The 23,109-nt window shown below is 55.3% G+C and overlaps 2 non-coding genes across 2 annotated transcripts; one reads left to right on the top strand and one right to left on the bottom strand.

Moving 5' to 3' along the window:
• Positions 1-8,615: 8,615 nt before the first annotated feature.
• On the bottom strand, positions 8,616-8,688 carry TRNAK-UUU. The gene has a single exon. It is a non-coding gene; the product is annotated as a tRNA-Lys (tRNA).
• A 4,728-nt stretch (positions 8,689-13,416) lies between these two features.
• TRNAK-CUU lies at positions 13,417-13,489 on the top strand. Its single transcript has one exon. It is a non-coding gene; the product is annotated as a tRNA-Lys (tRNA).
• Positions 13,490-23,109: the final 9,620 nt, after the last annotated feature.

The raw sequence follows: 23,109 nt of genomic DNA, 5'->3' as shown, positions 1-23,109 counted from the left end.
CAGGGAGCAGTTTCTGGCACTACATCCCAGCACAGGAGTTTTGACCTGTGCCGGTTCACCCCTCCTTAGGCAATCTGGGGACCCCAAGCTTGCCCAGGATCACCATATCAATGCCAAACTTAGTGCAGACACCCAATTGGCACAGCCCCCTGCAGCCCAGAACTCCTGAGCTCAAGCAATCCACCGGCCTCAGCCTCCGGGATCACAGGCACCAGCCACAGGGCCTGGCTGGTTACAGGGTCTCCCACTTCCAACTTCAGGCTCAGCCTGGGAGCTCTGCGCTCTGAGCAGGTGGAAGTGGAGCCTGGAGCTGAGCTGATGTGCTGAGGGTTATTTGCACTGTGCGCTTCACATGGAGGTGAAAACACGGGGCACAGATCTTTGAGCACAACCCTCGTCCTGAGGAATGGGGGAGGGGCTGCATAAAGAGAGACCGGCTCTCCCTGGCGGGGCTGCAGCGGCTCTTCACAGGGGCAGTCCCACTGCCAATTGGTACCAGAGTTTTGAAAGCCTCCTTTCCTGGGCTGGCTCCTCTCTCTCTAGGGGGACTGGTGACCCCAAACTTCCCAGAAACCAGCATAGCGAGGCCAACCTGAGCACAGACACCTGCTCAGCACCCCGGGGTGCAGCCCTGAACTCCGGCAATCAGCTACGCTCAGCTGACCACCCAACAAGCGTCACACGCAGGAGCCTTCGTGCCCACGTGTTCAGGTCCCTCCCAGCGCCAGCTTTAAACTCCGCTGCTCAGTTCTAAGCTTTGGCCACACGGGGGCAGCCTGGAGCTCAGCCAACGCCTCCCGTTGCTGGTTGCGTTTCCCGCTCCTCGTGGCAGGTTCACACCCCGCAGGCAGATCTCTGAATCGGAGCCGAACCGTTCCCCAAATCCAGCGCTTTAGCAGCAGCTTTGCTAGGAAAGTGCTGACGTCCCCAAGTAACGTAAGAGCCAGAGCGCTGTGTCCAGGATCTTCTATCGGGCCCCTCACCGTGGTGTCTGTCAGGCGCAAGGAGAAACCAGGGAAATGTTTTCATGGCGTTTAAGGGCAGAAGGGGCCATTAGCTCAGCTAGTCTGACCCCCGAATAACACAGAATTACACCATGACACGTATTGATCCCACAGACCTTAGATAGATCAAAGCGTTTCAGCCCTCAGGAAGGAGGCTAAACTGGGTACCAGAGGCAGCGAACAAGGGGCCCCCAAGGCAATGGCAGGGAGCTGACGAGGTGAAATATGCCCAGATGATCCCAGCAGGCAACCCACCCACATGCTGCAGAGGTGGGAGTCCCTGTTCCTCCTGCCCTTAAGAATCTCTGGTGGTAAGTGGGTCCCCCCAGTTCCCCAGATAAGAATCCTCCATGGGATTTCCCTGGCTTCACCTCCAGATAAGAACATTGTGTGGAGGGAGTGGGAGGAAGGTTGTCTGGCAGATATGTGAAGGGGGACTGTGTCTCCCTGTCTGGCCCAGGCTCCTTGGAGGAAGTGATCTCAGTGTGTCTGGCTATCTCCATTCCTCCCACCCATAAGAATCCCTGGTGTGTGGGTGCACCCTAGATCATTAAGGATCTCTGGTGGGTGGGTGTCGCTCTCGCCCTAGTCAGGATCTCTGGGGTGTGGCTGTATAAAAAGAGACTTTGACTCACCCAGGCTGGGCTGCCATCATGGAACAGACCAGGTCCTTCTGTGGAGGTTTTGCGTTCCTCCAAGGCCGTGATCTCAGTGTGTGGGGGTGTCCCTGTCCCTTCAACCCTTAACAATCCCCGGTGTGTGGGTGCGCTGGGCCCCATTATAATCCCCTCTGTTTTACCCCCCATGAGAGATCCGGTGGATGTGGGGGTTCTCCATGCTACTGGGGGTGTCTGTTGCCCCTGTCCCTCCTGGTTAATAGTGGAGTGTGTGGGTGTCCCCCCGCCCGTTAAGGATCCGTGTTGTGTGGATGCCCCCGTTCTTCTCATTAAGAATGGTGCAACGGAGCATATGGGTGTGTCCCCCACCCCATGAACTAGCTGCCGTCTGTGGTTCCCCTGCCCCCATCCAGGCTCTGTGGTGTGTGGGTGTCGCTGTTCCTCTTTTCAAGATCCGTGTGGCAGGGGGCATCCCTCCCCCCACGTCAGAATCCCCAGCATGTGGGTGCTCCCATTCCCCCCTCCAGGCTCTGCGGGGGGTGTCTGTATAAAAAGAGACTGTGTCTCACTGTCTTGCCCAGGCTACACTGCAGGGGCTATTCACAGGTGTGATCCCACTATTGATCAGCATGGGAATTTTGACCTGCTCCATTTCTGACCTGGGCCAGTTCACCCCTCCTTAGACAACCTGGGTACCCCAAGCTTACCATATTGATGCTGAATGTAGTGTGGACACCCGATCAGCACAGCCCCCTGCAGCCTAGAACTCCTGAGCTCAAGCGATCCGCCAGCCTCAGTCTTCCCAGGTGCTGGGATCACAGGCACCAGCCAAAGGGCCCAGCTTACTTTGCAGCTTGGCAGCTGGAGCTTTAAACTCTGCTTGTGAGCTCTGTGCCTTGGCCAGACGGGGACAGCCTGGAACTGGGAAATGCTTCTGCTCCCCCTGCCCCCATCTCATGTCAAGCTGCAGGCGCCGCTGTCCTCCCAGGTAAGATCCCCGATGTTTCGGTGCCCCCTTCCCCCACCCAGGTGTCCGGGTACCTCTGCCCCCCATACAGAATCCTGGGTGTGTGGGTGTCCGTCCCTCTGCAGAGGATCCCAGAGTGTGGATGCCCTTGTCCCCCCCTACAAGATCCTGGGTGTGTGGGTGCCACTCTCCCCCCCCCGTAGATCTCTGGTGGGTGGGTCCCCAGGGTGTGAGTGCTCCCATCCCCCTATACAGGCTGGGGGGGAGGGGGTATAACTGGCTCTCCCTGTCCTGCCCAGGCGGTGCTACAGCAGCTGTTCACAGGGGCAGCAACCCCACTGTCAACCTGCAGCTTTAACCTGCTCCAGGGGTGACCTGCTTCCCCCTCCTGTGGGAGCCCGGGGACCCCGAACTTCCCAGAATCACCTGACTGATGCCGAGCTTAGCACAGACACCGGCTCAGCCTGGCAGAGAGTTGCCCTGAGCCCTGACAATCAGCTTCCCTCCGCCTCCTGCTGCACAGCGAGGGTCCCACGCGAGAGGCTTTGTGCCCAGTTTGTTCAGGAGCGTCCCAGGCTCCAGCTGTAAACTCTGCTGGTCAGTTCTAGTCTTTGGCCACATGGGGGCGGCACTAACGGTCCCATCTAAACGCTGTTTGCGTTCGGCCCTTCGGATCGCAGATTGTAACCCGCGGGCAGATCTCTGAGTGCAGCCAGATCCCTCCCCAAACTAAACATTGAAGCAGCAGCTCCCATTGGAAAGATCAGGATTTTTGCCTTTAAAAACAAGGGAAATGTCTCCAGCGAGAGACTGAAGAAGCTCAATTGATTCCATTGACTCCATGAATGTTCCTCTGTGTCCCCCTAGGAGTCATGCCCCACTTTTTGGGGACTACTGAACCCTACTCGCTAATCAGGGGCTAGTGATGCCAAAGCCCAGGGAAAGGGAGAACAAGTGCAGGGCCCCCAGCACTGGAACCATGTGAAGGGGCTGCAGGAGAGGGGCAATGACTGGTGGCCCAGGGAGTTAAGGGCAAAGGGGGCACAGGAGGGGGCAGGAGTTAGGGGTGAAGGAGGTGCAAGGGCTGGGAGTGCAGGAGCTAGCAGTAAAGGGGGGAGTGGGGATCGTCCAGGGGCAATGGGGAAGTGCCAAAGTACAAGCTTTGCCCAGGGCACCATTTCCCCTAATGCTGGTCTGAGCAAACAATTGGAAATGACCCTTCAGTGAGACCAGAACCATCATGTAGAAAAGCCCCTTTGTTAAGTGGTGGTGGCTGAGGGAGATGGGTTAGAAAGCAACAGGCATTTGTCTGTGGAGGTTTGATTCTTGCCTGCTAGGCCAGGCTGGTGTGTGGTGTCTCCATGGCTGCACTTTCAGTGTCTGATCTGCCACAGGGAGCCAAGTCTAGACATATTCAGAGGCTCTATGCCAGGGTTTCTCAAACTTCCTTTCACTGCAACCCCTTTCTACCAAAAAAAACCCAACTTACTACCTGACCCTAGAAAGACGCACCAAGCCCCTCTACACTGAGCACAGGCAGAGGAGACAAAGCCTGAGCTCTGCCCCAGTTGGGGGAGGGCAAAACCAGAGCTTGAGGGATTCAGCCCTGGGTGGTGGGGCTCAGACTTTTGGTTTCAGCCCCAGGCACCAACAAGTCTAATGCCAGCCCTGGCGACCCCATTAAAACAGGGTCACATCCCACTTTGGGGTCCTGACCCACAGCTTGAGAACCACTGCTCTATGCTGAGGGGAGAGAGTTTTCCTGTGGGTGCAGTTAATCCACTTCCCAAGAGGTGGCAGCTATGTCAGTGGGAGAAGCTATAGCGGTGGGTGCGCAAGCTGTGGTGTTTGCCACATTTAAGAAGTTTAATCAAACCCCATTTTTAAAACCACCTGTGGTCTGGGAATGGCAAAGGACCTCGATGAAGCAGGGTTTGTCCTTCAAAGTCCTGAAAATCACAATTCTCTATTCAGCTCATTGTGCTGGTATAGCTCAGTGGTAGAGTGGTTGATTGCAGCTCCAGTGATCTTCAGTTTAAACCCCAGTGTTCTCTTATAACCTTCTTTCCTTTTTTTAAAAAAAAGGAAAACATTTTCATTTCCATTCTCCATTCTGTTCAGGGGCTCCTCTATACGGGAGTGCTTGATATCAATGTAAACACTCAAGATTTCGCTGTCCAAATGCATAAAAACCTAGCGAAGCTGTCCATCAGCTGAAATCAGTTCCAATCCTCTAAGTGTCTAGTTTATTTTTTCATCAATTAAACAAAGGTATCATATGAATGCACATTTGCAGATCCCTCTTCTCCAGGAGCTATGTTGTGCAGAAGAACAAGAACCACATACAGCTGTAGTTCAGGAGTCTGATGACAAATGTTCTGAGGGCTGGAAAAAATGCCTTCTAGTGAGCTATTGAACAAGCTCAACCTGTTTATCTTATCAAAAGAAGATTGAAAGGTGACTTCATTGAAGTGTTGAAGGGCCTTAATGGAGAGAAAAGGTTGTGTATTAAAGGGCTCTTGAATCTAGCAAAGAAAGGAATAACAAGACCCAGTGGCTGGAAGGTGAAAAGAGACAAATTCATATTACAAATAAGACACAAATATTCAACAGCGAGGATGATTCACCACAGGAACAAGCTACCAAGGAAAGTGGTGGATTCACCATCTCCTGATGTCACTTAATGAAGATTAAATGCCTTTATGGAATGTGTTTGCTCCAAAAGTAGCTATTGTGTCATACAGGAGGCCTGTGATATGCAGGGGGTCAGATTAGATGCTCTAATGGTCTTTTCTGGCCATAAAGTTGACTAATTTCTGAAAAGCTGAATGTAGTATTGGGAGCAGCGTCTGATGTTTTCCTGTCTAGCCGGCTTGCTGCCTAGAACGAACGCTCCTTGAGTGGGGTGATCCACAGGGAGCAGCTCAAACCTCCAAAGTGCCTGGCCAGGGGCAGGACATTAGCACAGCAAGGGAGGGGTGTGGCAGTGACATCACAAAGGCCTTTTGCAGGACCTCAGACTATTGGTCAAAGGTGGTGGGGAGGTGGTGACCTCACAGAGAGATGCTGACATCAGCCAGGCAGGACAGGGGTGAGGGGCCAGGGAAACCTCAGAGACCCCGGTGGCTTTGCTTCAGCAAGTCTCCTTCTCCAGGTCTCTCTTGGAGGACTGAGAGAGTATTCGGGTTCACGTACGTGAGCGCCAGGAGGAACCTCTTTCGAGTTTTCTCCTTCCCTTTTAGTGATTTTACTAGAAAACAGCCGTCCCTGTTTAGAAGGTAAGAGCCTCCTTGAGGTTTGAAACCTGTTCGGTCTGATTCTTCAGGTGACAATTGTATTCTAGGCATGGAAAACACGAGCTTAAGGAGGCAGAATTTTATTTCACACTTGGGATTATGTCCCATAGAATCACTGGGGACATTAGGGTTTGTCCTTTTTGTTTCACCTTTTCCTCCATCCCTCCCTCCCTCCTTTCTCTTCATCTCTTGCTTCTTTTGTCCTTTCACCTGTTCCCCTCCCAACAGCAGGAACGGTGTGTGTGTGTGTGTGTGTGTGTGTGTGTTTTGCTGGGGAGTGCTCTGCAGCTCCCACTGTGGGAGGTCCACCCAAAAATGTGGGGCTGAAATAGTGCTCGGGCAGTGATCCGCACCGGTGACCTGGGCCATCCTTTGGGCTCTCTGGTGAGAACCCTCAGCCTCCCGTCCTCAGTCTCTACCCTGATTGGCTGAGCAGGGGGTTATTGACAGGGAGGAGACTCAGGTCCTTGTTGTTCTCTTTTAAGACCAAGGAAATAAGTCAGAACCAGTTCTATGTTTGATGAATTTTGCTGCTTCTCTGCATTAATGGTCTCTGAGCAGTTCATGATTCTCTCTAACATTGCAGTTCTCCTCAAATACTTGCTGAATAATTACTGTGCACTGTTGTTGGTCTGGAGCTCATATGAGAGCACTTTATTCAGGTCATTCAATGTTTGAAATTCAAGATCTGATGGTTAGTTTGAAAATCAGGGCTCTTGGGTCCTGTTCCCAACTCTGCCACTGGCTGGCTGTGTGACCTCAGACAAGTCAATTCTCCTGTCTCAGCCTGAGCTTCTCCCTCTTTCAAGTAGGGATAATAATGATCCGCTCCTACCTACCTCACAGTGGGTGGAGGACGGGGATCCATTGGAGCGTGTCACTAGGTGTAGTGCATAATATGAGGTGTCCTATCATGGTTACTCTGATCACATTATGACATAATAGAATACCTGAAATAGTCTAATTGATTTGTATTTTTTTATTTTGCAATTGTTAAGAGCAGCAACTACTTAGCTCAGACTGAAGCATCTTATCTAATGTTTGTGATCTAAGTGTCTCCCCTCTGTGTGTGATGAGACAATTTAACACACTGTGACAAACAGGAGATGCTTTTGTTTGGCAACAAAATATTTTTGCAAAGAACTTTCATCCCACTTGTTTTGATTTCGAGAAACAAACTGGTTTAGTCTGAAGGGGATTTTCTGACATTGAGCAGGCGCAGTGTGTCCCATGACACCCGCCCGCTATACAGCGGCCCCTGCTGAGGGCGCCCTGGCTGCAGCTGCAGCTGGTTCTGCTGGCGCCCTGTGGTTGCCCTCGTTCGGCCAGGAACAAGCCTCAGGTGAGCTGAAAAGAATCCTGTCCAACTGAGTCTGGCAGCTGCCATCATGTAGCCAGAAGTCCCCACACCTGCTGGGGAAACAAACCAGCCACCAGAAAGTGGTCCATTGTCTCACGCGGTGCCAGAGCCTGACACAGCGCCCGTGGGCAAATTTTGCTCTGCACATGCCAGCCGTGCACACGCTGGCCGGTTCCCATGAAAGATGTCACTGCACATCTCGGTACTTAAAAGGTACCTGTGCCACTGGCAGTGAGTTCTGGGGACAGTTGCTCACTTTCAGTGAATGTAACTGTATGTGCAGCTCTGTGCAGTCACATTTGATAGAAGTTTGGTAATTATATTATACAAGAGGGTCAGGTAAAGTGGCTACTACCACCACTATGTTTTGTCCCCAGAAGCCTTTACAGCCATTCTGAGGGGAAATGGGCCCTTTGCCCACAGAAATGGTCTATAGGGGACGGCTGCAGGCAGCAGATGGAGAGATAATCTCATCAAAATGATTTGACTCCTGGGTAATGTAAGCAAAATCACTAAAGGAATGTCCAGGGTTTCTATTGGAACTTAACTTGCCTGCCCCTGGCTGGCTCTGGTTGTACAAGATGGACGTGCAATCGGGGTACAGTTGTGTTAAAAAGAGTAATCGCAGTGCAAGGGATGTTAGGCAAAGGAGAACTGTGTGTGATGATGTAAGGTTTTAAGGACCTAAACTGACACTCATGGTTTGTAAAACTCTTGTTTTGAAGGTTTACGATGAATTGGTTTGGTTCTGCTTTGTTGCATTTTTTTATAATAATGCCACTGAAAATCCATTTGAATCATTCAAAGTGGCAAAACTGCCAGACACCTTTTGCCAGACACAGGTAACTAGTGTTGTTTGGGTTTGGGATTTAGCATTTAACCCTTAAGGTACCTCACTACTCTATAAAGTTCAAGACCAAAGTTATGGCTTTAGTAAGGGGCAGCCAGAACCAGAAGAATGAAGAAAGAAACATTGGTTGGACAGATGGACAGATGAACAAACTGAATAATTAAGCCTCTGTTTAAAAAACCCACAAAAACGCTTAAAATCATTAAAAGGAAAAAAGGGGCAAAATGTTTCCCTGTTTACCAAAATACCTCAGCCTAGATCTGCCCTTGGGGTTTCGGGGTGGGGGGTGCTGATTGTGGGGTTTGCCTAGGGTGCCAGGTGCTGACAGCTAGTCTAGGGCTGCCCCTGCCCGGAGGCCTTTATTCCTCCAGCCTGCGAGGACAGAGGGGCTGTCAGGAAGTTGCCCCTTCAAACCCCCACACAAAACCCCTTCTTAGGAAAGGCAAAATCCTGAAGAGAAAAAGTAACATCAAGAAGAACTCCAAAGAGAGGGATTTTTAAGACCTTGGGGAGTAGTTAAGTGTCTGACCAGGGACTTGAACCCTGGACCCTCAGATTAAAAGTCTGATGCTCTGCCAACTGAGCTAGCCAGGCTCACAGAGAAAGGGAGCAAGTTCATGCAAAGGAGAAACTACGGAGGAAAAAGGGCGCAGCAAACACTAGAGGAAACCTGCTGGTCTCTCTCTCTCTCTTCTCAGCCCTAGCCCTGGCCTGCTCCTCCCGCCAGCGCCCTGAGGCATTTTGCCAGCACCATGCCCCAGTCACAGCTCCACCCTCCCCAAACGCTGGAAGGCCCAGCTCAGGAACCTGGCAGCTCTCACAGCCGCCTCTTCCGCCCTGACCAAGAGGGAGGGGGATTGAGTCTCCCTCCCTCAGGCCTGTGCTTCAGCATTCCTGGGGAAAGACCAGCGCCACCAAAGTGACTTTGGGCCAGTAGGTCAACCAATAGGGCGGCCTCCTGTGCCTGGCTGCAGGACTCAGAGTAAAGCCAGCTCCCATCCTTCCCTATAGGGCTCCAGACAAGGCCAGCCTGCTGGAACCGGCCTCCCCTCTGGTGCGCAAGTCACAGCAGCCAGCAGGCAAAACACCGGCTCCCATATCATTTGAAACAGCAAGACAAAGCCTTGAAACTCCACCTATGCTTAGGTCTGAAGCAACAGGTCCCAAATTCCCACTGTGATCTGAGCTCAGCTGGCACTAGTCAGTGTTCTGACAGCTGAACTGGCCTGCACAGCAGCTTAAAAGCCAGCTGCTAAAACTAGGGCTCAAACATTGGACCCCCCATGCAGTTAAAAGCCTCATGTTCTTCCCACCAGCAGCTTCCTCTCGCAGGACTCTCTTTCCTCCTCCATCAACTATAATCCTGATCTACCGCGTCCGTGGGGCCTGCCCTGAGTCCCTGCATCCCCCTACTTTGTCTTTGTTCCCTGCAGGCTACAAAAATGTCAGGGGAGGCCACCCCTCCCTTCACTCGGTGCTCCTGCTCATATCGGCCAGCTGGAGCCTCATCTCCTGGAACTCGGGCAGTTGTCACTTGATCCGGTCGTACAGTCACACGCTGACTGGCTCCCCTGCCTGGATGCTCTTGTGGAAATCCCACAGGCAACACTGCAGGACTTGGCACTGTTGGTTTCTTTAATGTTGTGGTGTTTGCCCGACCACTGGAACAAAGCCACCAACCCCTCCCTTACCGACTCCCACCAATCCCCCTGGTTACCATAGGACCCTCTGATGCTTTCCCGTTCTGCCAACACCGCCAGGCCTCCCCCTCTGCTCCTTTATCTTGCAAGCTCTGGATGTTCAGCTTCCAATATCCTCTGCTGTGGGTCAGGGAATTGCCCACACTGAGCACACGGTGAGAGTTGTGTGATCCGAACAGTCCATTGGCACCACCCTGCACTGGGCTGTCGACGTGCTCTCCTTCACGGAAATCTGATTAATGCGACTCCTGGCCTGTCCCCGCAGAAAGGTGTATCCCCTCTGCCGCTGGTGTGAGCTCAGGTCAGAGGACTAGGAGGCTACCACCCACCCTCCACTGGCTCCATTACAGAGAAACACGTTCTCTAAGCCGACCTCACTACAGACCTGTGCCAGGTAGTGCTCATTGTAAAAACATTTCCTCTCACGGTCAAGAAAACAGGACCAGTGGTTCTCAGGCCGGCTGACACAATTAAAATCCACCTCAACACCAAACAGTCCAGAGGAAGGGAGCCAGTTCCTACCATAGATCTTTCCTTTCACACCTTAACATCAAGTTCCTCCTCTTGGGCCTCTGAATCCCTGCTGCGTTCCACATGCCCCTTCCCCAGCACTGTTGTCACTCAGCTTTGCAGAGGAACTTTCTTCCCAAGTCCCTGCCCCATCTCCAAGGGCCATCCTGCCTCACTATGTTCTTGCCATTTTGGGTTGACAAAGAAGTCATGTGGGAAAGACAGGTACCGCATCCTTATAGGTCAGGTGGGCCAACTAGAGGAAGAAACTCATGCTCAGGAGCTCAATATCAGGTATTTGCCTCAGGTCAAGGTGTTGTTGCTCTTCCTGGGAGCAAGCCACCCCTGCACAAAAAGGATGAAAGAATCTGCCAAAGCCTGGGATTGAACCAGGGATCTTTAGATCTTCATTCTAATGCTTTCCCAACTGAGCTACTTTAGCAGCTGTTTGGGAATATTTTGGCCTGCTGCTTCTCTGTCCAGGATGTTTTTGCAGCGGTTGCACACAAAAAGGACATCATGTGAGCGGCCCATGAAGACAAGACTCGCTTTTACCTGCCTTGCTCAGCTTGACTTGCTGCCTCACCCGGTTCCTGCCCTAGTGCCCAGGTTGACCTGGTGGTGGAAGGGGACTGGGGGCCAGTGGCGCGAGGAGGAAGTTGAGCTGGACCCTGAGCTAGACTAGAACCTGGCGGTGAGAGTCTGGCCACCACCTGCCGCCCCACTCTGTTGTCCTGGCTTCCCCCACTGGGCATCACTTCGGGAGGGAAGTGGGGCTTCTCTTAGGTTGGTCATTTCTGTAAGGCGATTAAATGGGGTATTTGGCTTCTGAGTGAATGTGAGGAATGTGCAATTATGAGAGGGAATTTCCATCCCTCTTTCATGCACAGTTAAGAGCCCCAGTAACCTAATGGGCAAGGCATTGGCTTCCTAAGCCAGGGATTGTGGGTTCAAGTCCCATCTGGGGTGAAAAACTCCTTTCTTCTTGTATATTGCAAAGAAACCTTGGTGTTATTTTCACCAAGGAAGTTGGGAGATGTTGGAACACAAAGTACTGCATCTTGGGAGCAATCCCCCAGAAATGGCATCTTCCACTTGACAAATGCTTTCTAAACCCATCAGTAGCAAACAGTTAATACTAGTGTTTGTTTGAGAATAGAGTGAAGGGAAGTGTTTACTCTGACACCTCAATGAAAGAGCAAGGCTGTTCTGAAAGAGAATGGATATGTCTGGAGGCAAAGCAGACCTTGAGAATGAGCAACAGTGTGAAAAAAAGAGGTTCAAATGTGTGTTAGGTGTCAGTTAGGTTGGTCTGACAAATTTCAAGAAAATACCAATGCTCGTAGACTGATGCAGACACTGGCTGTTTCTGATCTTTTACTGAGAGTTCATTGAGAAATATTTTCCTTAACTATGTTATGGAATATTGGGTGGGCTATGAAGGCACCATTCCTCCTGCTTTCGCCCTTTGAGACAATGCGGCTACATGGCATGCGGCCAGTGCTCACCTTCCAGTCAACTGCTAGAGAAGACAACACAGACAGGGATGGCAGCAGGGCAGACTGGAGCTCCATGGAGATGGTGGGACCAGGTCTCATCAACGGGGAGGTGGCCACCCCAGCATGCACAAGGCTGAGCCAGCAAGTGTGGTGTGTGCTCCACAGTGCCCCTACTCCCTGCACATGGTGGTGGAGGGCAGTTACTGAGTTCAGTTGGTCTGGCAAATTTAGGGCTTGGCTACACTTGCAGATGTAGAGCACTGGGAGTGAAACCACAGCAGGGAAACCGCTGCCGTGTGTTCACACTGACAGCTGCAAGCGCACTGGAGTGGCCACATTAGCAGCTCTGGCAATGCCACAGAGAGCAGTGCACTGTGGTAACTATCCCAGTATGCAAGTGGCTGCAACGTGCTTTTCAAATGGGGGACGGGGGTGGAGTGTGACAGGGAGTGTGTTGTGTGTACATGGGGGGGTGAGACAGTGTGTTTGGGGGTCTGAGAGTGTGTCAGCATGCTGTCTTGTGTGTTCGGACAGCAGCAGACCCCCCCTCTCTCACACACACTCACAACAGCAGCATTCCACACTAATGGTTGCTTTGTCCTAGAGCAGATAAGCAGCCGGCTGTCAGAAACGGAGCTTTGAAAGGGGATATCCGCATGCCTGCAGCCGATTTCAAAACAGTGACCAGAGTGGGCACTTGACTTCAGGGGATTATGGGACATTTCCTGAGGCCAATGACAGTGCAGTGATGCCCAGGCGTTTCAGCCGAGGCACAGTGAGCTTTATGCTTCTCATGGAGGTGGATTACCAGGAGAGCTCCAGCGGCAGAGCCCAGGCGCTCCATGTGCCTTGCCAGTGTAGACACCTCAGGAGTTAAGGCTGCTTTAATGCGTTCAAACTTGCAAGTGTTGCCAAGCCCTTAGAACAGGGACAGGGGCACATTTGGAAGAGGGAAACTGCTCCACACGCTAGCCCGGGCAGCCGCCCATTTTCTTTGGCAAGTCAGGAAGGGCAAAGGCGAGACTGGAAGCACCTGGGGCTCATGCCCCAGCCTTTGTGACGCCCAACCCCCAACTCCTTCCCGGGGCTCTAGCTGAAGCCAGAGCATTGGCCTGAGCGGCCAAGAAGAGGTTCCAGCCCTGAAGGGAGCAGGACTTGCAGCACAAAGTGAGCACAACCACGAGGGGACTCAAATCCTGAATCATCCGATCCACAGGGAGATGCCTTATCCTTTAGGCCACATGATGAGGGGGTCTAAGCTCTTCTTTGGAAAAGCCGGACACTGTGTTTCTCGGATCATCTACTGAGCGGGGCTGAGACTCTCTGGGCACAAGAAGTCGAGTTCCCAGTGACACGTGAGACTTAATTCTATGGAGCCAGGTGCAGGGCTTTGGCAGGGAGGCTCAGGCATGGGGGATTGGGGTGCAGCGGATGGACCGGCTGTCTGGTTGCGGAGATTCAGTCGCACTGAGGCACAGGAGGGAGGAGGAGGAGGGATCCTGCTGACAGGCAGTGGCAGTGCAGAAAAAGAGGAGGGGTTCCTGGGACTTTTTTTTGCCTCTTTTGCCTGCCTGCTCGCTCTTGTGGTGAACGGTGAAGATGTTTCTCAACAAGCCCAGGTAGCTCAGTTGGTAAAGCATCAGGCTCTTAATCTGAGGGTCCAGGGTTCAAACCCCTATCTGGGTGCTCAGCTTTTTAAGTTGCCTTGTGTGCCAGGAGCCAAATTCTGTTCACAGCCACACAGGGATTCCCCGAAGCTCTGGCCATTTCCTGGAAAGGTTCCTTTCCTCAGCAATCAGGAGAGAGGCCACATCCACAGGAGCAGGCCTAGACACACAGTTTCTGGCTGCCAGGAAGCGCTGTGGGGCCAGGTGCCGAGAGGGAGAGCAGCAGAGATGGGGGGAGGGGAGAGAGAGAAACAATGACAACAGAGTACAAGTGTAAAGGGGGCATCTGGTCTGGCTATTGTAGCAAACTTCCCTGGTTTATACAGGACCCTGGTGGAATTGGCCAGGGGAAGGATCTGAGTCCCCACCCCCTTACCCAGAGGCTGCCTGACCTCGAGGACTGTTAGGATACAGATGTTCAGGCCTGTCTGCAAAGGCCTGTACTTTAAGAATTTAGGTGTATTTTTATCACTTAATAGTTGTGAAATCCTCCCTTCTGTATTGTTTTGTATGTTTATTTGCATGGTGGAATATAATTGGTTAAATAATCATTTTACAGTATGTTAGGATTGGTTAGTTACATTTCAGTAAAATGATTGGTTAAGGAATAGCTAAGCAGAACTCAGGTTTTACTATATAGTCTACAGTCACTCAGGAAGGCGGGGGGTGGGTGGGAAATGGGAACAGGGACTGGGGATGGGGGAATTGGGATCATGTTTTGCTGCAGGGGGAAATGGGAACAGGGGATGGGAACAGAAACAGGGACACAGACAAGGCTCTGTGGTGTCAGAGCTGGGAAGGGAACACTAAGGAAGGAAACTGGAATCATGCTTGCTGGACGTTCACCCCAATAAACATCAAATTGTTTGCGCCTTTGGACTTCGGGTATTGTTGCTCTCTGTTCATGCTAGAAGGACCAGGGAAGTAAGAGGGTGAAGGAATAAGCCCCCTAACACTGTCATTTGTTGCTCTAGGCTCCATATGTACGTGCACATTCACATCCCACTCCTGACACAATCACTGTCTTCTATCTGACGAAATAGCCTAATTTCAACCTCTCCTGTAACATTACACCACCAACTATTTAGCATTTGTATGAGAGAAGTTGGAGGGAATCCAAACATCTTCAAAAGTGGTGCATCTAGAGCCCCTAGCTGGGTAAATTCCAAGCTCCTTACCCAGAAGAGTCTTGGCCTGGCTTGAGGGGGGCAGGCTTGGCTGGTCAATATAGAGGGGGAGGGAGAAGGGTACATGGACAGTGTAGAATGTGAGACTCATAAGCTGTGGTTATGTGCTCTGAGAGTTATCCCCTTGCTTTCCATTTAAGGTCAGGGAGGGATATTATAACCAAGTGTTCTGGCAAAACTTTTCCCCCGGCCTGGTCAGTGAATCCTACGGTGAGAAACTTTCTGTGCATTTCAGTTTCTTGTATTGCTGGATGGGGCCTGAGGTGCTGGAAGGGAAATGTCCATGGAAAACTTGGACATCACTGTTGTCCGAAAAAAGGCAGGTGTTAGACACTATCGCTTCTTGTATTCCCGTGGAATCCGAGTCTAGCTAAAGAATTTCTGTCTATCCTAGAGAGAATCATTCCATTGTAAATACAAATGAAATGAGATCTTCAGGTCGAGTCAGCACCTTTTAAAAATATTTACTGAGAAAAAAGCCATTCTTTGCCTTGTTGATATGGACAAGAAGCCCTCTTTTCCTTTCCATTTCAAATGCTAAATGAATGGAGATTTTCATTGAAAAACTTCTGGTTTTTAAAGGAATTGATCCCAGGCCATGGCTCTTAAAACACCAGAACCTACTGCTTAAAGCACCAGGGAGGGCTGTTTTTTTTTTGACAGCCAGTGTTGTTTTTCTCAGCCTCCTACTTCACCAATGTCAGACTCTGAGTGTAGTTAAGCTCTGGAATAGGCTCCCAAAGGCGTCTGTGGTGTCTCTCTCCTCAGAGGTTTTTAAGAACAGGTTGAACAAACCTCTGTCGCGGATACTCTGCATATACTTGGTCCCATAGACAACCTGCTCTGGCTCTATCTGCTACCTTCATCGTGTTTGGATGTAAAGGTGGGAAATGATGGGGAAATTGGCCCCTCTTTCAAGTTTAAATGTTGTAACTTCTACATCTAGACTGGGGTGGCCAACCTGAGACAATGTAACTGCCAAACGTGCACCTTTGTATGCAACTGCTGAGTCAGTTGTGAACCTTGCTACCATTATCATTATCCCTTTGAAATGATGATGGTGATGGACACTTGGCTGTATATCCCAGAGTGCCCTGGACGTCTACAGGCTGCATTAGCCAATCCAACCATTCGGCACTTACAGATGGGCACCTCTGTATTGTGCCTGAATCTTGTACAGCTATGAATGGCTGGTAGATGCCGATATTTTCCCGTCTTTTTAACCAGCACTAATACCCAGCCAGGCCAGGGCTGGGAAGAGAGAGAGAGCAGCAGGTTTCCCCTATTGTGGCCATCTCGCTTTTTCTTGAATAGCTTCACCTCTGCACCAACTTGTACTTTTCCTATGTGAGCCTGGCTAGCTCAGTTGGCAGAGCATCAGACTTTTAATCTGAGGGTCCAGGGTTCAAGTGCCTGTCAGGTGAAAAACTTCTCACTGTGAGTATAAAAATCCATCTTTCTGGAGTCTTGTTCAGTGTTACTCTTTCTTTCCAGGATTTTGCCTTTCCTAAGAAGGGCCTTTCGGGAGGGGGATTGAAGGAGCAACTCCTTGACATCCCCTCTGTCCTTGCAGGCTGGAGGAATAAAGTCCTCTGGCCATATAGCATGTTCCTCCCCTGCAGACACAAACACACAGAATATTCATAAGGAATTAGAATTAGAATCCACCAATTTCCTTGGGAGCTTGTTCCTGTCGTGAATCATCCTCGCTGTTGAATATTTGTGCCTTAGTAGTAATATGAATTTGTCTCTTTTCACCTTCCAGCCATTGGGTCTTGTTATGCCTTTCTCTGCTCAATTAAAGAGCCCTTTCATACCCAATATTTTCTCTCCATTAAGGCCCTTCAACACTTCAATGAAATCACCTTTCAATCTTCTTTTGATAAGCTAAACAGGTTGAGCTCGTTCAATAGCAAAGAGCCACCAACTGTTCTGAGGGCTGGAGAAAAATGTCTTCTAGGGAAAGTGGTGGATTCTCCATCTCCTGATGTCATTTAATGAAGACTAGATGCCTTTCTGGAATGTGTTTGCCCCAAAAGTAGCTCTGGTGTCATACAGGAGGCCTGTGATATGCAGGGGGTCAGATTAGATGCTCTAATGGTCTCTTCTGGCCACAAAGTCGACTAATTTCTGAAAAACTGAGTGTAGCATTGGGAGCAGCGTCTGATGTTTTCCTGTCTAGCCGGCTTGCTGCCTAGAACGAACGCTCCTTGAGTGGGGTGATCCACAGGGAGCAGCTCAAACCTCCAAAGTGCCTGGCCAGGGGCAGGACATTAGCACAGCAAGGGAGGGGTGTGGCAGTGACATCACAAAGGCCTTTTGCAGGACCTCAGACTATTGGTCAAAGGTGGTGGGGAGGTGGTGACCTCACAGAGAGATGCTGACATCAGCCAGGCAGGACGGGGCGAGAGGCCAGGGAAACCTCAGAGACCCCTGTGGCTTTGCTTCAGCAAGTCTCCTTCTCCAGGTCTCTCTTTCAGGACTGAGGGAGTATTCGGGTTCACGGACGTGAGCGCCAGGAGGAACCTCTTTCGAGTTTTCTCCTTCCCTTTTAGGGAGTTTACTAGAGACCAGACGTCCCTGTTTAGAAGGTAAGAGCCTCCTCGAGGTTTGAAACCTGTTCAGTCTGATCCATCTGGTGACAGTTGAATTCTAGGCATGGAAAACACAAGCTTAAGGAGGCAGAATTTTATTCCGTACCTGGGATTTTGTCCCTTAAAATCACTGGGGACATTAGGGTTTTTTCTTTTTGTTTCACCTTTTCCTCCATCCATCCCTCCCTCCTTTCTCTTCGTCTCTTGCTTCTTTTGTCCTTTCTCTGTTCCTCCCAAAACCAGGAGCAGTGTCGGGTGTGTTTGGGGCGGGGCAGAGAGGGGATGGGCGGCACTGGGGAGGGGAGCTTGGGGGTGTTGGGGCGGGGGCAGAGAGGGGATGGGCGGCACTGGGGAGGGGGAGCTCGGGGTGTTAGGGGCGGGGTAGAGAGGGGATGGGCGGCACTGGGGAGGGGAGCCTGGGGGTGTTGGGGCGGGGGCAGAAGAGGGGAGGAGGCACTGGGGGAGGGGAGCTCGGGGTGTTTGAGTGCGGGAGCAGAAGAGGGTATGGGCGGCATCGGGGAGGGGTCCTCGGCGGGATGATGGGGCGGGGCAGAAGAGGGGATGGGCGGCACTGGGGAGGGGAGCTCGGGGCGTGTTTGAGTGCGGGAGCAGAAGAGGGTATGGGCGGCATCGGGGAGCTCGGGGGTGTTGGGGCAGGGGCAGCGAGGAGATGGGCGGCACTGGGGAGGGGAGCCTGGGGTGTTGGGGGCGGGGGCAGAAGAGGGGAGGGGCGGCACTGGGGAGGGGAGCCTGGGGGTGTTTGGGACGGGGTCAGAGAGGGGAGGGGCGGCACTGGGGAGGGGAGCTCAGGGGTTGGGGACGGGGCAGAGAGGGGAAAGGGAGGTCGGGGGCGTGTTGGGGCGGGGCAGAGAGGGGATGGGCGGCACTGGGGAGGGGGAGCTCGGGGTGTTTGAGTGCGGGAGCAGAAGAGGGGATGGGCGGCATCGGGAGCTCGGGGGTGTTGGGGGCAGGGGCAGCAAGGAGACAGGCGGCACTGGGGAGGGGAGCTCAGGGGTTGGGGGCGGGGCAGAGAGGGGAGGGCGGCACTGGGGAGGGGAGCTCTGGGGGTGTTGGGGGCAGGGGCAGAAGAGGGGATGGGCAGCACTGGGGAGGGGAGCTCAGGGGGTGTTGGGGACGGGGCAGAGAGGGGATGGGCGGCACTGGGGAGGGGGAGCTCGGGGGTGTTGGGGGCGGGGCAGGGAGGGGATGGGCGGCAGTGGGGAGGGAGCTCGGGGGTTGGGCTGCTCAGGAGCCGCCTCGCGGACGCTTCAAGGCCACGTGACGCCCTCTCGGAAACTCCGCCTCCCGAGACAGCCAATAGGAAGAGGAGGCAGAGCCCTGACCAATGGGAGCGCGAGAAGAAACTTTCCCCGCCCAGTTCCAGTGTGAGGTTGGGGCTGCACTGACCAGAGCCCCAGCAGGGTGCAGCGGGGGTGCAGTGACCAGAGCCCCAGCAGGGTGCATCGGGGGCTGCAGTGACCAGAGCCCCAGCAGGGTGCATCGGGGGCTGCAGTGACCAGAGCCCCAGCAGGGTGCAGGGGGCTGCAGTGACCAGAGCCCCAGCAGGGTGCATCGGGGGAGCTGCAGTGACCAGAGCCCCCAGCAGGGTGCATCGGGGGCTGCAGTGACCAGACCCCAGCAGGGTGCATCGGGGGCTGCAGTGACCAGACCCCAGCAGGGTGCATCGGGGCTGCAGTGACCAGAGCCCCAGCAGTGTGCATCGGGGCTGCAGTGACCAGAGCCCCAGCAGGGTGCAGCGGGGGCTGCAGTGACTAGACCCCAGCAGGGTGCAGCGGGGCTGCAGTGACCAGAGCCCCAGCAGGGTGCAGCGGGGAGCTGCAGTCACCAGAGCCCCAGCAGGGTGCATCGGGGTGGGGGCTGCAGTGACCAGAGCCCCAGCAGTGTGCATCGGGGGTGCTGGAGTGACCAGAGCCCCAGCAGGGTGCAGCGGGGAGCTGCAGTGACCAGAGCCCCAGCAGGGTGCATCGGGGGCTGCAGTGACCAGAGCCCCAGCAGGGTGCATCGGGGGCTGCAGTGACTAGACCCCCAGCAGTGTGCATCGGGGGCTGCAGTGACCAGAGCCCCCAGCAGTGGGCATCGGGGCTGCAGTGACCAGAGCCCCAGCAGGGTGCATCGGGGGCTGCAGTGACTAGACCCCAGCAGTGTGCATCGGGGCTGCACTGACCAGACCCCCAGCAGGGGCTGCCGGCCGTGGGGGTCCCTGCAGTCTGGTGCCATTCACAGGAGACCCGCAATAGCCTGACCCCACCCCTGTCCGAGCTCCCGCCTGCCCCCAGCCCACTGCCTCTTGAGCAGCCCCCTGCGGTGTCACCACTACCCCCGGCTGTGTCCCCGCAGCTTCCCAGCCCCCAGCTCCTCCGGTGGCCCCACACCTCCTCCCTGCAGCCTGCCCCATTCCCCCCCGGAGTCCCAGCTACCCCCCCCGACATCTCTCCAACCCACCTCCCCCCATCGCAGCCCCTGCCCCCCAGTGCCCCGGCCCTGCTCCCCGGGGGGCTTGAGAGGCCCCCACCCCCCGGCCGCTCCACTCCCCACAGTGGGCAGCTGCTGGCGCTGAGGAAGGGGGGTCCGGGCCAGGCCAGGTGCTGGGCCGATCCTGGTGAAAGAGAGACGAGCCGGCACGGCTGAGAGGCCCCTCCCTTGTCTGGGGGCGGGGACAGGGGCTCCCACAATTTGGCCAGTGTCACCCTCCCCCATCCAGAGGAGACGTCCGCTCCCAGCAGGCCGTGCTCCATCTCCACCCCGCAGGGGGGAGCCCCCAGTCCAGCAGTGCCCCCCACCCCGCCCCCATCAGCAGCCAAGCCGGGAACCTGCCCCTTCTCCCCTGCGAGGGCTGCAGGACTCCCTGCCCCCGCAGCACCAGCCTCCCCCCATGTCCCCGGGGTGGGGTGGGGGAAGGGGGGATTCCTTCTTCCCATTGCCCAGATCCCACCCCCACCCCGGGCTGCCCAGACAGGATCCAGGGGCTGCAGCAGTTGGCTGCTTCCCCAGGGCTACCAAGGAGCCGCCAGGAGAAGGGACGAGATTCTCCACGGCGCTGCAGCCGTTCACACTGGGACCCGTCTCACACGGGGGAAACTGAGGCACCAGGGAGGGCGAGATGGGCTGCACCAGCTCAGATTGGGAGTCTGCGGGAGAGCCAGGAATAGAACCCAGGAGTCCTGGCTCCATGGGCAGCTTGGGACTCCTCCACTTGGGGAGGCTGGGCGGGCCCGGACTGTGGCCCTGCCCCAAGGCCTGCTGCCACTCAGCCTCCTCCTGCCAAAGCCCCGCCCACACGCCCCCTCCACCCCGCCCACACTCCCCCTTCAGCCCCGCCCACACGCCCCTTCAGCCCCGCCCACACGCCCCCCTCAGGACCCCTTTGTTCCACTCCCCTGACCCCCCCCGCCGACCTCTCACGTCTCTTCCCCCGAGGCCCTGCCACTTGTACCTCTTCGCCCCACCCCAAGGCCCCCACCTGCCTCTCTGCCGTTTGCACCCCGGCCTCTCCCACGGCCCCATGTGGCCGGATGGAGCTTGGGGAAGGGCGAAGTGAGGATGGGGCCTTGCGGGGGAGAGGACGAGTGGGAGCAGGGCCTCTGGGTGGAGCACGGGCCAGGTGCCTCCCCTGGGCCCTTACACCCACCGCCCCTGCCTGGCTCCCGGCCTCCCCGGCTCTAACCACTAGACCCAGCGGCACTGGGACAATTTGTATAGTGGGAGGTGCTGAGAGCCAGTGAACAAACCTGTAAACCCTGCACAGGATGGAAACCACTTCAAGCTGGGGGGGTGCACAAGACTGGCCCCCACTCCCTTCCCAGAGCCAGCGGTGGGACCCGGATACCCTGGCTCCCAACCCCCACTCTAACCACTAGCCTGCACTGCCCTGCCACAGCTGGGGAGAAGAACCAGGAGTCCTAGCTCCCAGCCCGGCCGTGGGTGGAGCAGGACGTACTGGCCATGGGCTCAGCTGGGCATCGCTTACCATCAGGCTGGATGGTATCCCAGTGCTGACCTCCAGCCCCACAGCTCTGCTGGTGCCCCTCACTCCCGACATGCAGCCCCTGCTATCCTAGTCCTGACCTCCAGACCCACAGCTCTGCTGGTGCCCCTCACTCCCGACCCGCAGCCCCTGCTATCCTAGTCCTGACCTCCAGCCCCACAGCTCTGCTGGTGCCCCTCACTCCCGACCCGCAGCCCCTCCTATCCCTATCCTGATCTCCACACCCACAGCTCTGCTGGTGCCCCTCACTCCCGACCCGCAGCCCCCTGGATTCCTTGCTGAGCTCCCCAGTTACTGCGCTGCCGGTGCCCCCCACTCCCGACCCGCAGCCCCCTAGTCTCCCTCCAGCTCTGCCGGTGCCCCTCATTCCCGACCCGCAGCCCCTGCTATCCCAGTCCTGATTCCAGACTCACAGTTCTGCTGCTGCCCCCTACTTCCGACCCGGAGCCCCTTAGGCGTCCACCAGCTCTGACGGTGCCCCTCACTCCCGACCCGCAGCCCCCTGGTCTCCCTCCTGCTCTGCCGGTGCCCCTCACTCCCAACTCGCAGCCCCTCCTATCCCAATCCTGATCTCCAGATCCACAGCTCTGCTGGTGCCCCTCACTCCTGACTTGCAGCGACTGGGCTTCCCGCAGAGCTCCCCAGTCACTGTGCTGCCGGTGCCCCTCACTCCCGACCCGCAGCCCCTACTATCCCAGTCCTGACCTCCAGACTCACAGCTCTGCTGGTGCCCCTCACTCCTGACCCACAGACCCCTGGGCTTCCTTCAGCTCTACCGGTGTCCCTCACGCCCGACCCGCAGCCCCCTGGGCTCCCCCCAGCTCTAGTGGTGCCCCTCACTCCTGACCCGCAGCCCCTGCTATCCCAGTCCTGACCTCCAGACTCACAGTTCTGCTGCTGCCCCTCACTCCCGACCCGCAGCCCCTCCTATCCCAATCCTGATCTCCAGACCCAGAGCTCTGCTGGTGCCCCTCACTCCCGACCCGCAGCTCCCTGGATTCCTCGCTGAGCTCCCCAGTTACTGCGCTGCTGGTGCCCCTCACTCCCGACCCGCAGCCCCCTCGATTCCTCGCTGAGCTCCCCAGTTACTGCGCTGCTGGTGCCCCTCACTCCCGACCCGCAGCCCCTTAGGCGTCAACCAGCTCTGACGGTGCCCCTCACTCCCGACCCGCAGCCCCCTGGTCTCCCCCCAGCTCTAGTGGTGCCCCTCACTCCCGACCCGCAGCCCCTGCTATCCCAGTCCTGACCTCCAGACTCTCAGCTCTGCTGGTGCCCCTCACTCCCGACCCGCATGGGTCACCCCTGGAGCAGGTTAAAGCTGCAGGTTGACAGTGGGGTTGCTGCCCCTGTGAACAGCTGCTGTAGCACCGCATGGGCAGGGCAGGGAGACCCAGTTATACCCCTCCCCCGCCCCAGCCTGTATCGGGGGATGGGAGCGCTCACACCCTGGGGGCCCTGAGTTGGGACGGAGGGAGGCCCCCGTGCACCAGGGATGCTGTAAGGGCGAACAGGGGCACCCACCCACCCACCAGAGATCTTCTAGGGGGGGAGAGTGGCACCCACACACCCAGGATCTTGTAGCGGGGGACAAGGGCATCCACACTCCGGGATCCTCTGCAGAGGGACGGACACCCACACACCCAGGATTCTGTATGGGGGGCAGAGGTACCTGGACACCTGGGCGGGGGAAGGGGGCACCGAAACATCCGGGATCTTACCTGGGAGGACAGCGGCGCCTGCAGCTCGACATGAGATGGAGGCGCGGGAAGCAGGAGCATTTCCCAGTTCCAGGCTGTCCCCGTCTGGCCAAGGCACAGAGCTCACAAGCAGAGTTTAAAGCTCCAGCTGCCAG

Source organism: Mauremys reevesii, linkage group 12, assembly GCF_016161935.1.
Source record: "Mauremys reevesii isolate NIE-2019 linkage group 12, ASM1616193v1, whole genome shotgun sequence".
Taxonomy (NCBI): Eukaryota; Metazoa; Chordata; order Testudines; family Geoemydidae; genus Mauremys; species Mauremys reevesii.
Note: the sequence above shows the minus strand (reverse complement) of the source record. Positions and strands in the feature narration are given on the sequence as shown.